Source organism: Xiphias gladius, chromosome 1, assembly GCF_016859285.1.
Source record: "Xiphias gladius isolate SHS-SW01 ecotype Sanya breed wild chromosome 1, ASM1685928v1, whole genome shotgun sequence".
In the NCBI taxonomy this organism is placed as follows: domain Eukaryota; kingdom Metazoa; phylum Chordata; class Actinopteri; order Istiophoriformes; family Xiphiidae; genus Xiphias; species Xiphias gladius.
In genome coordinates this window covers 35,557,213-35,574,361 of record NC_053400.1, presented here as the reverse complement: position 1 = coordinate 35,574,361, position 17,149 = coordinate 35,557,213, and positions in this window count along the sequence as shown.

Genomic DNA, 17,149 nt, shown 5'->3' with positions numbered 1-17,149 from the left:
ACTGAGAATAAACTTCTGGAGGAGCACTAAAGAAGGAGGACCTTACGGAAGTGTGAACATTGTCAGCTGCCGTGACAGTAAACAGCTGCTGCCTGGTTCCAAAACACTAAGAATAAACTTCTCATCATGATGCACAAAGGTTTTAGTTTCTTAAAGTAAAATGAGGACGTTTTCTAAAATAAAGCCATGAACAGTTTAAAAACAGTGTCACAACAGTTCATGAAAAATACACAAAATTTCATGTATTGATTCGTGTACATGGACAGGAATTGTCAATTTTTTTCATGACAGTAAAATATTGAATTGTGGTGCCTACAGCATTATTACACTTATTTTTGGTTCTGTTTAGACTAACAGCACTTGGTTAAGGTTTGGGAAAGATCCTGGTCTGGTTTAATACAGAAAACATTCATTGTGACATCAGACACAACCTATTTATTTACATTTAACCAAAACCACCAACTTTCCCAAACCTTAACCAAAGAGCTGTTGTAGCCTAAAGCACAGACGGGAATCTGGATGTGAACGTGGTCTCTGGTGTGACGGTCGTGCAGTTTGTAAACCCTGCCAATCCACCCTGACACCTCCTTGCGACTCCGTTGCTGTTAATGAATGTAGTGCTTCAGTCACTCAAAAAAAAAAATTAATATAAATACATTAGTTTCAAAGTTGTGCTGATCCAAAGTGCAGTAAAGAGGAAAAACCTAAATCAGATCAGTATTTGCTCTGATCCCCCTTTGCCTTTAAACCAGCACCAGTTCTCAACGGTACACCTGCACACAGTTTTTCAGGCTCTTGGCAGGTAGGTCCTGAAAATAGTTATTTATGACTCTGGCTGTATGTTTGGACTCATTGTCCTGCTGCAGAATGAATCTGGAACAATCAGATGCCTCCTGAAGACGGACAAGAATCTAAACATCTAAAGTGGCTACACCTTGGCACAGTTCTGTGTTTACTGCAAAATATACTGTACATACATATATACATGCTCATATTATGGTTCTGGTTTTCCTGGTTTGGGCCCTTAGTTAAAAAATGAAGGGGAATCATCAACATTTCTTTTAATAATCACTTAACATTAAGCCTTCAGTTACCATAATTTACCCATTAATATTGATTTTATTTAAGATACAATTAAAATACAATTTTAAAAGACAGATTAATAGAAACGTTAATGGACAGTATTTTACTGACATGAGATTTTATTATCTCCACAGTTTAACGTTTTAAGAGAAGTAAAACCCCTTAAAATTTAACCCAATAACACAAATACATCTGTTCATGTATATGTTTAAAGGGCCTGACAGGAGCTGTACTCTTACTTATGACATTTTAAGTACATTTTGATAATAATACTTTTTTCATAAAGAGGATCTGAATGCAGGAGCTGTGCTGGAGTTGAAGTATTTTTACCTTATGGTAGGAGTATTTTTTCTGCCTTGAAGTTCAAAGTAGAATGTGGTCTAAAGCTGAGATAAAAAAATGGCACTCTTGTTAAAATTGATATTTTATTGAAACAAATGTTTCTTTGTGCAGTTATTTATGTGATTATCTTGTAGTACTTGTATTTTTAAGTTTAACATGTATGTTTTTTTTGTTTTTCTAGTATGAATTGATCTCATTGTTCCATCCTGCTCTCCACCCTCCTTCTGATTTGTCTAATGTTTAAACGATTAATGACCTGATTAAAGTTGAAGCAACCAACTTGTTTCCTGTTTAATCTAGAGTCAGACAGGTGATATAAGATCTGATCTGATTCCTGTTTGCATACCAGTAGATGTCTCAGTTTGTCTTCATCACTATACCACCAGAGACAGGTAGAGACTGACATCTGCGTTGTTTTAAATGAAGTGGTCAGCAGACTGAGGAGCTCTCTGCTGCATCTGATCTCTGAAAAGTTTTTCTTCTGAGTTCTTCTTCTGAACAGTTGGAGGTGTTTATGGAGTTTCCAGTCAGCCTTAGGTTGATGTGCATGTGTTGGATGTTTCAGAGAGGTTGAACCAGTTCATGCTGGTCGTCTTTAAACACAAACAGCTTCATATTTAGTCTGAGTCTGCTGTCTTATCTAAACTGAGTTTACAGTTGCTGGGGGTGCGGAACATACCTGGGGGCCCAGTTAACCCTCACTCTGCTTTTTCCACTCAGCTCTGTAACCCTCCCAACCCACCCTCTTCCTCTTTGTTTACTTTACTTAAATTCAGGATCTTTTCTTTCCAAAGAGGAAAGCTGCTGAGGTTCAGGTGGAACAAAGTCCTGACGAACTAAATCACTGAGCCTAAGAAACAGTGTGACAGAGGGTCCGAACTAATCTTCATCATCACCATCATATTCATCATCATCATCATCATCATCATCATCATCAAATTCATCATCACAATCATCACCATCTCATAATTATCACCATTGCCATCATCACCATCTTCACCATCATCATCACCATCATGACCAACATCACCATCACCATCATCAGTCAGAGCAGCAGAGGGCAGGGGAAAAGCTCCGGGAAACATGAAACAGCTTCAGGTTTCATGTTCTGATTACATCCAGAAACCACCAAACCACCAAAAAACCAAATGACTCTTCAATGACCTCCTCACTTTCCCTGTTTGTGATTCACTGGAGAAAAAGTAGAACTCTTAAAAGCTCCTGAGCTGAGTCACAACAGAAAACTTTATATCACAGAAAGACTCTGGTTTAGTTTGATTTATGAAAACACCTTTAGTTGCATTCAAATTTTGACTATGATTGTAACAAAGATCTTGTCATGACTCAGTTGGATTTGAACACACAGATGTACTAAACAGTTGGAAACAGTGAGACTTTAAAGGGTTAACTATGTCTGTGATATCAGGAGTACACTCACATCAGTCCTCCAGGAAATCAAGAAAAATACAGTTTTATAACTTCAAATCTTAAGTAGAAATCGTCATAATTGTGAAACATTTTCTTATGTGATTATAGTGATCCAGTTGATATTTGTCTGTTTCCATGGTAACTAACAGGGACTTTTCCTGGTGTAAATTCACCAAACTGTAACATTGTATAATGTTACATTTTGGTGAATAATGTTTCTTGCTTTTTAGCACGTTGAGAACAGTAGTTCCAAAACTCAAAAGTGTTTTAATCCCAAACAAACCGTAAGAAAAAGAAATATCCAAGAGACCAAATCTATTAATATTGTGATCAAAATGGTTTGTTCTCCTCTGTCCATTCATGTAGACATATTGAGTGTGTGATGTCAACATGTGGACATACAGACAGACAAACCACTGTCATTTTTTTTGTTGTAAAACCTATCTGGATTGAATATGTTGACATTCAATGACATTAGCTATATTCTTTAAAATAAAAGTAGAGAAAAATTAGCAAAAAGCCACATGTTCAAAAAACTAAACTGTAAACTGAAACTTCAGGTGAATTGTAGTTTTACAAAATAATCCCAACTCAAAGTCCACTTACTATGTTTTTCTGAAAATGTAGTTTGTTGCCTTTGATGAGTATAATTCAGTCAAGCTTCAGGTGGGAAGTTAAATGTTCTACATGTTGGACTCAGCAGGTCATACTTTCTGTTTCTGACTGTGTAGAAATAAAACATCCACCTCTGCTCGGTCTCAGGCAGCTGGAAGTCATTACAACCTCCTCTTTCTCTCCTCCCCTCCCCCTCCCCAACACAGCCTGACTGTGTTTTTACCACATTGTAAATCCATTCAGGACTCTCTGCCAGCAGAATCTCAGTCAACTGTGTCAACTTTAACAGCAACGTTTACTGGTTAGTCAGAACTCGAACACACTCAACCAATCTGCCCCGGATACGTACATGTGCTCATTAATATTTAGAACAAACTGCTGACAAATGTGGAACCTTTTCAATCTGACAATATATTACTGCAGGATAAACAATGACTAGAGGGCTAACAGCAGAAGTCCACACACTTGTAAATTAAACAGTTAATCAACCTCTGTCACTCACTATGCTCACTATAGCCCAACAATTTTGTCTCGGCTGCTTGCATTACTTTGCTGTGCATTAATAAAACAACAATATAAAAAAAACATTATTTCCTGAATAAGAGGTCAGGTTTAACCCTGGGTTTTCAGGGTTATGAAGGTAGCTCTCTTTTTACCAGGGTACATCGACATGGTAACTTATGCTGCATATCTGACCTGCTCTGGAGTAGGTTATGTTCGAGATAACAGATTAACCGCGTATAAAAGCTCCGTTTTTTGGAGCACAGTTTCCATGGGGTTTCGAGGGTCTCTTAGGAGGGCAAGAGTGTTCAGGGACCAGCAAACCCCTTTGGATTTCCCTGATGATTTTTTTATATGAGTGACCTTCATTATAGCAGAGGGCCAGTTCCTCAGCAGGAATGTACTCGTGTGTAGGAGGTCCCCTCCTGTCTTCTTTATTTCATTTTTTTTTCTGTCTGCTGCAAACAATGTCGAAGCTGTTTTATTGTGCTTTTGTCTACCGATCTCATCCTACTTTGGTTTAACTACCAAACCCGCATGTTAAAGCAAACTACCCGAAAACTTGAAAGGATATGGCGTTCTACCAAACTGGAGGAATCCTGCTTAGCCTGGCATGATAGTCCTAAAACATATAGGAAGGGCCTCTGTACTGCCAGAGCAGCCTATCACACATCTCTAATAGAGGAAAATAAAAACAACCCTCGGTCTCTTTTCAGCACTGTAGCCAGGATGACAAAGACTCATAGCTCCACTGATCCATGTATCCCTACAGCGCTCAGTAGCGATGATTTCATGAGCTTCTTAAATGATAAAATTCTAACTACTAGAGACAAAACTCACCACCTCCTCCCATCAACTGGCACCAACTTATCTTCAAACACAGGAACCTTAGAAACAGCTGTGCAACCTGATGTATAATTAGACAGTTTCTCTCCCATCGAGCTTCACCAACTAAGTTCAATAATGTCTTCATCCAAACCATCAACTTGTCTCTTAGACCCCATCCCAACTAGGCTGCTTAAGGAAGTTTTACACTTAGTTAGCACCTCTTTACTAGATATAATCAATATGTCTTATTAACAGGCTATGTACCGCAGTCCTTTATAACAGCTGTAATCAAACCTCTTCTTAAAAAGCCTACTCTTGATCCAGATGTTTTATACACTATAGTTTCATATCTAACCTTCCATTTAACTCTAAGATCCTTGAGAAAGCTGTTGCCAACCAGTTGTGTGACTTTTTACACGATAATAGTTTATTTGAGGATTTTCAGTCAGGATTTAGAGTGCATCATAGCACAGAGACAGCATGGGTGAAAGTTGCAAATGACCTTACTGCATCAGACAAAGGACTTGTCTCTGTACTCGTCTTGTTAGACCTTAGTGCTGCATTTGATACCATTGACCATCATATCCTATTACAGAGACTGGAACATTTAATTGGCTTTAAATGAACCGCTCTAAGCTGGTTTAGGTCCTATTTATCAGATCAATTTCAGTTTGTGCACGTTAAAGATAAATCCTCCATATACTCAAAAGTTAGTCACGGAGTTCCACAATGTTCTGTGCTTGGACCAGTTCTATTCACCTTATATATGCTTCCTTTAGGCAATATTATTAGAAAACACTCCATAAACTTCCATTGCTATGCTGATGATACCTAATTTTATATGTCAGTGAAGCCTGATGAAATTAATCAGGTAGCTAAACTTCAAGCTTTTCTTAAGGACATACAGTCCTAGATGACCAGCAACTTTTTGCTGTTAAACTCAGACGAAACTGAAGTTATTTTGCTTGGCCCCCCAACACCTCAAAAACACATTATCTAATGATAAAGTTATTCTGGATGGCTTTGCCCTGGCCTCCAACACCACCGTTAGGAATCTCTTTGATCAGGATATGTCCTTTAACTCTAGGACTACAAGGACTGCCTTTTTTCACCTACGTAACATTGCAAAAATCAGGCACATCCTTTCTCAAAAAGACGCAGAAAAACTAGTCCATGCTTTTGTTAACTCTACGCTGGATTATTGTAATTCCTTATTATCAGGCTGTCCCAACAAGTCTTTAAATACTCTCCAGCTGATCCAGAATGCTCAGTACGAGGACTGACAGGAACTAGGAAAAGAGATCATATTTCTCCCGTGTTAGGTTCTCTGCATTGGCTCCCTGTAAAATTCAGAATAGAATTTAAAATCCTCCTCCTCAACTACAAAGCCCTTAATGGTCAGGCACCATCATATCTTAAAGAGCTCATAGTACCCTATTACCCCAGTAGAACACTGCGCTCCCAGAACGCAGGCTTACTTGTGGTTTCCATAGTCTCCAAAAGTACAATAGGAGGCAGAGCCTTCAGTTATCAGGCTCCTCTACTTTGGAACCATCTTCCAGTTTGGGTCCGGGAGGCAGACTCCCTCTCCACGTTTAAAGAGGCGGCTTAAAACCTTCCTTTTTGATCAAGCTTACAGTTAGGGCTTGCTCAGGCTTGTCTTGAACCATCCCCTAGTTATGCTGCTATAGGCCTAGACTGCCGGGGGACTTCCCATGGTGCACCGAGCTCCTCTCTCCTCCTCTTCCTCTCCATCTGCACGGATTCATATGAAATCAATGCTTGTTACTAACTTGGCTTCTTCTCTCTCCCGTAGTTTTGTTCTTCCTCGTCTCTCTCCTCTCTCCTCCTGTCGCTTTCTGCAGGTATTTCTGCCCCTGGAGCTGCAGAGTCTGGATCTGTGACTGCAAACCACCTACTGCCCCCATGATCCTGCTCAACACCCACTGCTTCAAATATTGTGATTGCCATCTCTTATTATATCTATTTTTATTAGTACTATTATTATAATCATTAGTTTTATTATTAGTCTCATTATTGTTACACATTTTTATGTCATATGTCTACTGTGCTATGTCGCCCCCCCCCCCCTTTCTCCCTCTCTCTCTCTCTCTTTCTCTCTCAACCCAGCCGGTCAGGGCAGACGGCCGCCCACCATGAGCCGGGTTCTGTTCAAGGTTTCTACCTGTTTAAAGGGAGTTTTTCCTTTCTGCTGTCGCCAAGTGATTGCTCATGGGGGAATGTTGGGTCTCTATATAAATAAAATTGAATTGAATTGAGTTACAACAGAGACTGATTGAAGCACTAAAGCCTTGTACTGGTTGTACTTATAAGATATGAAATTCAGCGTACTTACTGCTTTGAAATATGTTTTTATATTTATTTTAATTTGTTCCCAAATCTGTTTGACACCACTGGGGATGCAGCTGAAAGACTAAGGGTCATACACACCATTACAAGCAATACATGAATTTGATGGCATACACACATGTAATTATAGTCAGATTTACTTCTCTCCTAATGATGGGGCAGTGATATTATGAGCATGTTAACCTACACATTCACACATTCACATAGTAGGCAATTTTTTGCCAGCTGTCCTTCATGCATTTGACAGATGCGACAGTTTTAGCCTGGATAGTGTGTTTAACTTCTTTGTATTTGTCTAATATTATAATTTGCTCTTCGTCTGTGAAATATTCCACTCTTCTGCCAGTAGACTTGTCCATGTTTGAGTTAGGTCATATGCTGCAAACATATGAATGTGCTCAGGAAATATGGGTTGACTCACCGAGTTGATAACCACTGTCCTGTGACTGCTTAGGGTAATTGCAGTTGTTAAGCTTAGTGAAGCCAGATAATGAAAAGATATCTTGGGTATATTGAACTTGCTTCATAGTAAAGGCCTCAGATAAACATTAACACATAATCAGGTAAACACGTCACGAGGAGTCTATTCCAGAAGGCCGGCTTAAACAAACTTGAGCCATGAATTTTGAGAGGGGAAACTCTGAGTTTTTGGTTTTACAAGAGCTGATCTGAGTTAGTTCACTAAGCATGTGACTGGTGAATGAAAAAAACCATCATCAATGGCGCTCAGATTTGCTGCTACTACGATTCACCATTGCAATGCTCTCAGGAAAACCTGGGTTGACTTATTGAGTTGATAACCACCATCGTTTGACCACTTGTGATTACAGATGTTAAGCTTAGTGACGCCAGATAAGGAATATGAGCTTGCATGTTTGTGATTGGCCAACACAGCATCTTGCTGCATTACATCACATTGAAGGGGAACCAAAGATGGGTTGAGAGGTGGGTTTTTGTGCTGAAGCTCTCTGTGTCTCTGAACAATTCATTCAAATGAATGAGAGGCTGCATTTTATCACAAGGAGACTTTAATCCTGAGTTTACATCTTCCAAGGAGGAGAGGCAAGAGAAGAGATACGTTAAAGGTTTCTCAGGAGTCACTAAAATTATGATTTAATTCCCAGAACAGCCTGATACTGTGACATCCTGCCAAATACACAGAATTACTATGTTGTTACAGTAATTAGTCATTTTTACCTTTACGGGTAGAAACACTAAAGAACAAATGGAGAATCTGAAAGCTTCAGTCAGTTTTATTTATACATCCCAGTATCACAAAGCCGGAATCTTTACAATGTGCAGCACACAACAGCCTCTGTCCTCAGAGCCACAGTTCAAATAAAGACCACTCCCCTAACCCCCTTTGGTGGTGGTGTTTGTGAAACAGAACTTAGTGTAAAATGATTGCCAGTTTTGTTTCTGATCCCTAATCTGTACCTGGATTTGATTTAACGAGTTAAACCTCCAGCCGAGAACAAACATTGTGACTCACTGCTGCTGTTCAAATAGGCTCCTGTTAAAGTTTATACACCAATAAAATCTGCAACACTCAGACAATAGCAGCTGCATCTGTTACACTGGTCTAAGATCAGCTTAAAAGCCAGATGAAATCAGTCTGAATGAAAAAAGATTACTGTCTAACTGGAAACAACAGAAGAAGCTCTCAATTTGTATTTCTCGTCTTTGTATCAAACAAAGGAAATCATCACTCCCTGCAGCAAATGTGAAAACCTGGAATTTGGATTCTGATATTTCCTGGAATTATCATCAAACCCTGTTCCTGTCTCCACGACTAATCATAAATATGTCAGACTGTAACACTGACAGGTGGAGCAGCTCCTCCGCAAAGCATGATTCATGTGCAAAAATATCTTTCTGTGCTCAGACACTTATATGTTTCAAATCAAACTTTATTTTTCATGAAAAAATATGAACACGTTGAGTTCAATCTTAGAGTCTCAGTCCAGGTACTGAAGGTGTTACCTTCACTGACAATGCAATAATCTGAACCATGAAACTCCTTGAATCCAAACTGCGGAGGGAAAACGCGAGTCAGACTAAAGACAAAAAAAAGTCTGTCTGTAAACACACTGAGGCCTCAGCAGGTCCATGAACATTTCACTGTCTGTCTGTCTGTAAACACACTGAGGCCTCCGCAGGTTAGTGAATACCTCACTGTCTGTCTGTCTGTAAACACACTGAGGCCTCCGCAGGTCAGTGAACTCTCAGATACGAATGGATTACCTACATTTATAATGAAAGAGTGTTGATATAATTCTGATTTCAGATGAGAACATGCAGGTTATTGAGAAAATCGCCATGATCTGTTGGTGTAATTATCACAGTTTAATTGTCAATACTTATACATGATAAAATATAAAACAAAGTAAAGGTTTATACATTAAAAAAAAAAAAGAACAAATCTAAAAAGACAAAAAATTGACCAAAATGATTAACTACAGAACTCACTGTGCTGAAAAGTGTTGATAAAATTTAAGCTTCTTTTTAAGAGACTCCAGAAGGGTTTTTATTTTCACAGCAGGTTCATTATGATCAGTGAAAAGTACCATCCATCAGAGAGAACTTCAGCGTTCATGCCCCAGCATCACTGTAGTCTAAAGACACTCACTGCTGATATCTGATGATCACAAATCAAAAATTTGCGTCAAGGGGCTTAACAATCTGTACAGCATATAACACCGTCTGTCCTTAGACCCTCGAATTGGACAAGGAAAAACTCCCCAAAAAAAACCTTTAACAGGAAAAAATTGAAGAAACCAAATAGTAGATTTACAGTATTTTTGCCTTGCATTAGGAAGAAAAACAGCAAAAAAATAGTTTCTGTATATATTTATGTATATATATATATATATATATATATATATATATAAAAGGCAAAATAAAAAGGTTGTAAAAGGCTCCGGTTTGGAAAAAAAAAAGAACCAAACCAATTGAAATGTTCCAAATGTTCCAAATGTAATTAACAATATTTGTTTTTGTTTTCTAAAATAAACATTGTTGTGGTCAATAAATATGATATATATGATACAAAAAAATCATATATCCGAATGATTCTAAACTTTCTTTCTTTTTTGTATTTCATCCAAAGGTCCGATAAAAACTTCAATTTCAAAAAATTTGAATTTTCTGGCTATTTGATGTGTCAGGCTTCACAGGGCTAGACATTGAAACTATAAAAAGGTGTCAGTTTTACGTAATGTATCTAGTATGATTTCAATATGACTATCAGATCTTTTCACTGTCAATTTTTGCTGAGAACCAAGTGCATCATATGTGAAAAATAGTCGAGATGCGGAAACTCTAGATGAAGCATGTCTCACACAGGCTGTGTGGCTGCTCTACCCTGGCAACATGGGCGCCGAAATGAAAACCAAGACATTCCGTGAGTAAGCAGTGTGACCCGGGCCCTAGTTCTGCAGAAAAAGCTGGAGATGAGGAACTAATTTTGTATCTAATCTCATCTATTTTACTGCAGAAAAAGTCTAAAAAAGTAAAGGGCTTTGAGTAAGATTGACTACCATGCCAAAAAGAAATCTAGGATTATGTTTATTGTTACTGATTAAGTGAGAGAGATATGCTGGTCTAGCAGTGGACAGAGCACGCTTGTAATTCAGTGGGCACTTCATGCCAGAGTTAAGTTTAGTCCAGTTTAGTTTTTCACCATTTGCACTCCAATCTCCTGCAGGCCTGCTTAACCTGCCTCTTGTGTTAGTTTTCTGTTACCATCTCTTATGTTAACGGGTCGGTTTTGACCCGTGTCTTAAATCAGCTGTAAAATACACTAAAAACAATTAGCTATCATCCAATTTGTTTCTCATCTCTTGGTTACCTTGTTAGGCTTCCTTATCCATGAAAATATTGTTTTTAAAATTTTTGGTGTGAGCCTCTGGGCCTTTTTTTGTCAGTATACCCTTCGATTACAATTTTAAAAAATGGCAAAATGAACCTCAAGAGAATCTTATAAATAAATAAAAAGGTTGTTGTGTTACCTGACTATTACTGAGGGGTATTAGAACACATCTCTTAAATAAATTTGTTTTATCTATTTTTTATTAGTAACATCTATGGTGTTACGGGTCAATTTCGACCCATATATATTTACTTCAAGAAAAAGGCAAAAAAGTCTTATTTTCAGCAATAGAACTTTAATATAAACACAAAATGAAAAGCAGAACAGGTCATAATACAAAATATAGATTTGCAAGGTCAAACAAACAACAACCAATCAAGCAAATCAAACCAATTACTCGTTCCAAAACTAATTAAAAAAAAAATCTGAGTAAAAGTCTCTGTGTGCAAGAACATGCATGTGTGTTCAGATGCATGTCTGGCAAAAAGTGACACTTTTAGTGTGTTCTTTGCAGAGATATTTCTTGCAGTTGAAGCACAATATGTTTGTCTTTCTATCCTTACTGCTTGGGCAGACCTGACACCTCTTTCTTTTAGAATCAGGTGGCCTGAGTGGGGTTGTGGCTGTGACTGTTCTGGTTGGTGTTGAGGCAGGGCCGGCTGAGGGGGATGTTGGTGCGGATGCTCGTTTTGTTGCTGATGGCGTGGACGGAGTGCTAGGTGAGCTCTGCAGCTGTCTGACCAAGGCTGCAGTGTCTGGGTCTCGGGGCACCCATTCCCTTTGCTCAATGTGTGGCTTGACAAGGGAATTTCCCAGCTCCTCAAGAAACATTCTCCGCTTGATTTTTTTGGTTGCGTTCCACCTTTGGTGGATGTGGGTCCACAACACAAATGCATTACATGCAGACACATCAAGGATGTTGTAAAACACAACCATTGGACATCTCCTGGTCATTCGCTGGCAAGTGTAGGTAGCAGTCAGCTTGTCCAGGTTGTCCACTCCTCCTTTGTTTTTGTTATAGTCGAGGATGGGTTTTTCTCTGGGATGCCACTCGCAGCTTTGCCTTTTGTCAAATCTGAGGACTCTTGATATCATTTGTAAGGTCTGAAGTGACATTGTTTCCCAGAAAATATTTCTGCCTGTCGATGCGTCCCAGAGAATATCAGTGGCCTCATTGCAGGATCTTTACACTCCAGCAAGAAGAAGAACGCCAATATAAGCATCCATGTATTCCTCATCAATGTCTTTCCACATGTCGCCATCGACTTTTTATCCTTCAAGGTTTGTCATAGCAATGACGACTCTTTTTAGTGACAATGGCATAAATAGCTAAAAACGTGTGTCCTTTCCCTCATTTTCACCGAAAATATTATCCAGAACTTGGCTTACTGTAAATCTTCTACTCATTTTTGCATGCTGCAAATTGGAGATGTGCACTCTGCAAGTCAAATGACCACTCAAACGAGTGAATTGACCTCACATGTCTGGACATGCCCGTCTTTGTTGGTTTTGTTTTTGTACAGGTATACTTGAAAACAACGCAAAATGAGAATCCCCTGAAGCTCACATGATTGGGAGAGGAGCTGGCTGTCAGTGTGTTAGCTGACAGCACACTTATGATTTCAGTTTTGGCTCTAATTATTGCTTTATAATCTTATTTTTATAACTGGGTCGAAACCGACCCTAACAACACAAAGGTCATAATTTAACCAGAGCATTTTATAATTCAGTTAAAACATTTTCTTTTGTTTTATTTTGTTCAAATAGAGGTTCCTGACAAAGTCAAAAAGCCTTGATGCAATAAACAAATTTATCTGGTTCTTTTATGCTTTTAAAACCTAAAAACGGGTAGCTGCCGACCCTAACACAAGAGGAAGGTTAAGGACAATTTTCTACAACCATGGTGCAGACCTCTTTGACCATCTAGTTTTGGTGGTAAGAGGTGCAGCTGAATCCAGGAAACTAGACAGCGGTTTTTAAGTCACTTTTACTATTTTTAACAGGGCCTGTCGCTGCAGCGAAAGGAGCCACAACCATTGGTAATCGCTCGCCAAGAGCAGTTGATGGACCAGTGTGTCGAGTGGTAAATACATAAGTACCAGCATTACAAGGACATGGGAAAATTTTTCAAATTTGAGAAGATAGTGATCTGACATAATGGATGTGAAAACAGATCAGAAACTACTATCCTGCGAGATAGAATCAGGTCAAGGATGTTACCACTGCAGTGAGTGGGTTCACAAACAACCTGGGTGAAACCAAAAGTATCAATAAGTGCCAGAAAGACTTTAGTTAGAGGATCACAGGCCTTATTCAGGTGAATATTGAAGTCACCTATAATTTGAATCTCATCATCTTACAGGTGTGGCTTTACCCCAGCAGTTTCTTTGTATTTTTCCCCTTTCCTGTGTTTCCAGTGTTCCCGTCTGTCTCTCTGTGTGTGTCTCTGTGCTGGCATGGTGTGGCTCTCCTGCATCCCTGATCACCTGCACACCTGCCTTCCATCAGCCCATCACCTGCAGTATATCTGCCCTGGCTCTCAAACTGTTATTCGCAAGATCGGTGTTTCGACCACAGTGGTAGTAAAAGTTCCAGGCCAACTCTTGTCACGTCTAGTGATTTATTCTCCTTGTGCATCACAAATTCTAACCTGTTTACCTGTTCCCTCCGCAGGCACACTTCTCTATGTGTCTCATTCAATTGACCACAGGGCAAATGACACAGATGTGAATGAGCTTCTAGCTTCTCTCTGGGTGATAATTTTACAACTAAACATAGTAAAAGCAGAGTCATTGTCTTTGACTTATGTGTTTGGTAATTTTGTCAGACAACATCGTGTTCATAAAATTAGGATTTAGCAGTGCAGAGCTGCAGGTTGGAAATGGCCTGGAAGTGACTGCTGGTGGGAACGGTGGAAACAGAAGAACATGTAAATGAGAACAGCTCTATTGGGAATTAAGCTGTATTAAATTACTGTATATGTGAGCACAGAGAGTAATAAAGAAGCAAAAAGATAAAGGGCAGTCCAGCCATACTGTATACTAGTTTTTGAACTAGTCTTGTTCTCTTGTATTCAGGATCATCAATCACCTGCCAGTTCTCCAGCCTGAGTCTCCACCTTTCTGCCAGCCGTCTCCAATTTTCAAGCCAGCCACTGCCAGCCCAGCTCCCCCCTTCATTCCACGCTCTCGCCAGCCACGCTTCCCCACCTTACCCCTGATACCACTGGACCCCCATTCCCTGCCGTTCACCTCAGTTCAACAAACCCTTTTCGTTATCAACCCTCACTCTGTTGTAGTAGTAAAATCCCAAGGAATACACTCTGTGTGCCATGGTATATTAAGAATGTTAAGAATATACTGTGTTATAGTATAGACCAAAATGTATCGGACATTGATTTGAACTTTTAACATTGATTTTAATGATAATCAGACTCAATCATTGGGCTGGCCGGGAGAGTTGGGGATTTTCCAAAGAGACTGACACCATTATTTCCAGGTGGATATGGAGGATGTAACCAGATATGGAAAGCATGACACCATTATTTCCTGATGAATTGAAGTTCATTTTTTGAAGGTGGAGAACCCACCAGCAAGGAGGAGCGATTTGGGGTGTAAAAAATTATGTCTAGCTATGCTTTCTTCAGTTGGTTTCTGGAGCTAACTCAGGTTTATCTCTTGTGAAAGAATAAACTCTATTGCACTGAACCCTGATCATCTCCAGTGAGTTTCTGTGAACTTTTTGAGACTTCAGTAACTAATCACCTTCACTGAAGTTAAGTGATCGAAAAGAGGTCCAGAGATACACTCTGGCCCTGATCTGGGCACCTTTTTCTCCAACACTATCTGCGTCTTGCGTTTGGGTCCCTTCTGAGTCCATAACACATCAGAATTAGTGACAAGGTCTGAGATAAATTCTCCAATTTACTCTAAAAAATGTGAGTAAGGGCCAAGTGGTCTGTACAGTTCCACAAGGTGGAATGGTCAGAGTCTGTTGCCCTGGACAAAGCCATTTGTAGCAGCCATTTTAACTCAAAAGAGTTAAAAGGGATATCCAGTTTGAAGGTTAAATTGAAAACAGACTCGTTGATTAGGGCAATGCCCCCACCTTGTGTAGTAGCCCGAGCAACAAGGGCATTAGTAAACTCAGGTGGCGAAGCTTCATTTAATGGTAAGAAAACGTTTGGTTTAAGCCATGTTTCACATGAATCAATCATATCCAGTTGATAAAAAGTATCAACCAATGGAAACACTGTGGAGATCAATGTAGAACAAAAAACAGCAGTAACAATGCAGGAACACATATTTCAAAATAGGAGCGCACATTTGTTAACTTCATCCAGGATTAACAAATCAATCCTCCAATTAACTTCGAAAAACCAAAATAGTTGAATAAGAATAAACATAATTATTTTAGCCTGATAACAGCATGTTAGCCTGGATTAGTTAAACCACATCTGAAGAACAGGACCCGGGTGTCTATTGACCCAAAGTTTGTCTTTATGGTTTTAATACACATATAAGATGAATAACCTGCAGTCTCAGAGTAAGTTCACAATAAGTCAGTTTCGGTGTGTTTCAGTGTGTGAATATTAAAGCGTCTTACTGTGTAAATCTCAAGGTGCAGCTTGGTGTTTCGGTTGTTCGGGGAAAACTAAAACTTTACTAAATGAAGCTGTAGCTGCTCCGTGAGGGTCGGAGCTGTGTGACGGTAAAGTTAAGACGGCGACCTTTAGTCCCCTCACACTTTCTCTATGATCCATCAGTTTAAATGTGGCTATATCTGAACACAAAAGAAAATACAGATATTATCAGCCACCTCTCTCCTCACCAGACGTTGATGTGAACCATTTTTGTTGTTTAAATAAAGAGTTTGAAGAAGAGATTTACCTGTTTTCGTGTTTTCCAGGTGTTTGACTGTGGACGGCGCTCTCTACTAAAACCACCTGGCGACTCCTTCAGTGTGGACAGAAGTTTTAATATGTGGACATGGTCTGTGTCTGTAAACCAGTGGCATGTGTACTCTCTGATCACCATTATCGATCAGAGTACAGGACCAAAAAGACCCAGTCTGAACTCCTGGACTGAGAGGTGGAGGTCTTCGGATACTTGTAACAGTCCTGATGTGATCTCTCACAGAGACTCAGCCTCTCTCACATCTGTTTACCTCAGTTCATTTCTAGAGTTCAGGGTCAGTTTCAGTTTAAATGTGATATAAAATGTCTCAGGTCAAACACGAAGCTGCTCTATTTTGTGAGAGGTATCCCTATGTGAAGAATTTACTCTCCGGGTCACAGATTTGTTTTTCTTTACCTGCCTTGAGATTTTGTTGTGTGTCTAATACTTGTAAGGTTATTATATTTGATCGGTTTGTTCAGACCCTGTGCTGTAGTTGTTTTAACCTGTCAGACTTGTTTTACAGTGTGCTGGTGAATTAGTATATCACAATAAATATATCATATATCATATATCACAATAAAGTTCAGTATGAGGGATGTTGTGGCTCAACATCAACCTAAGTGTAATACAGAGTATTTACTGCAGGTTACTGTGATTATATTCCTTATCTGGTTTTATACAATTCCTCCTCTTCTCCATCATTTATGTACACAGTGCATTTTTCTTACCTCTTCGTTTTTCTTCTTTTCCTCCCTCACATTAACACTTCTCTTTTTCTTTACTTTACATAAAGTGAATACTTTATGATATTCTTCGCTTTGTCTGTAGTTATCCATCCCTTCCTTCTACTCCCTCTTCTCTGTTCTGTTGTTTTCTTGTTGTTCTCTGAGATTTTCTTCTCCTGTTTGGGTTTGATAAACTTATTTTTCATTCCTGTGTTCATAATTTAGCCTGTTGGATATAAACATGTGAAAACTGCCCTTCAGTCTTTACAAATTCTCTGATAAAAACAGTCACGATGATGACCTCCAGGGATGTGAGGAGTCTTCATTTCCTGTCTCAGTTGTGCAGGAACAGGAAGTCATCAATCTGTGTTCATGGATACCATAAATCAGTGTGTTTTTGTGGAGACAGGATGCACGGCGCTTTCTCAGCTGACAGACGTCCTGAAGTCAACTTTATAAATCAAAGAGGAGACGTCAGTTGGTTTGCA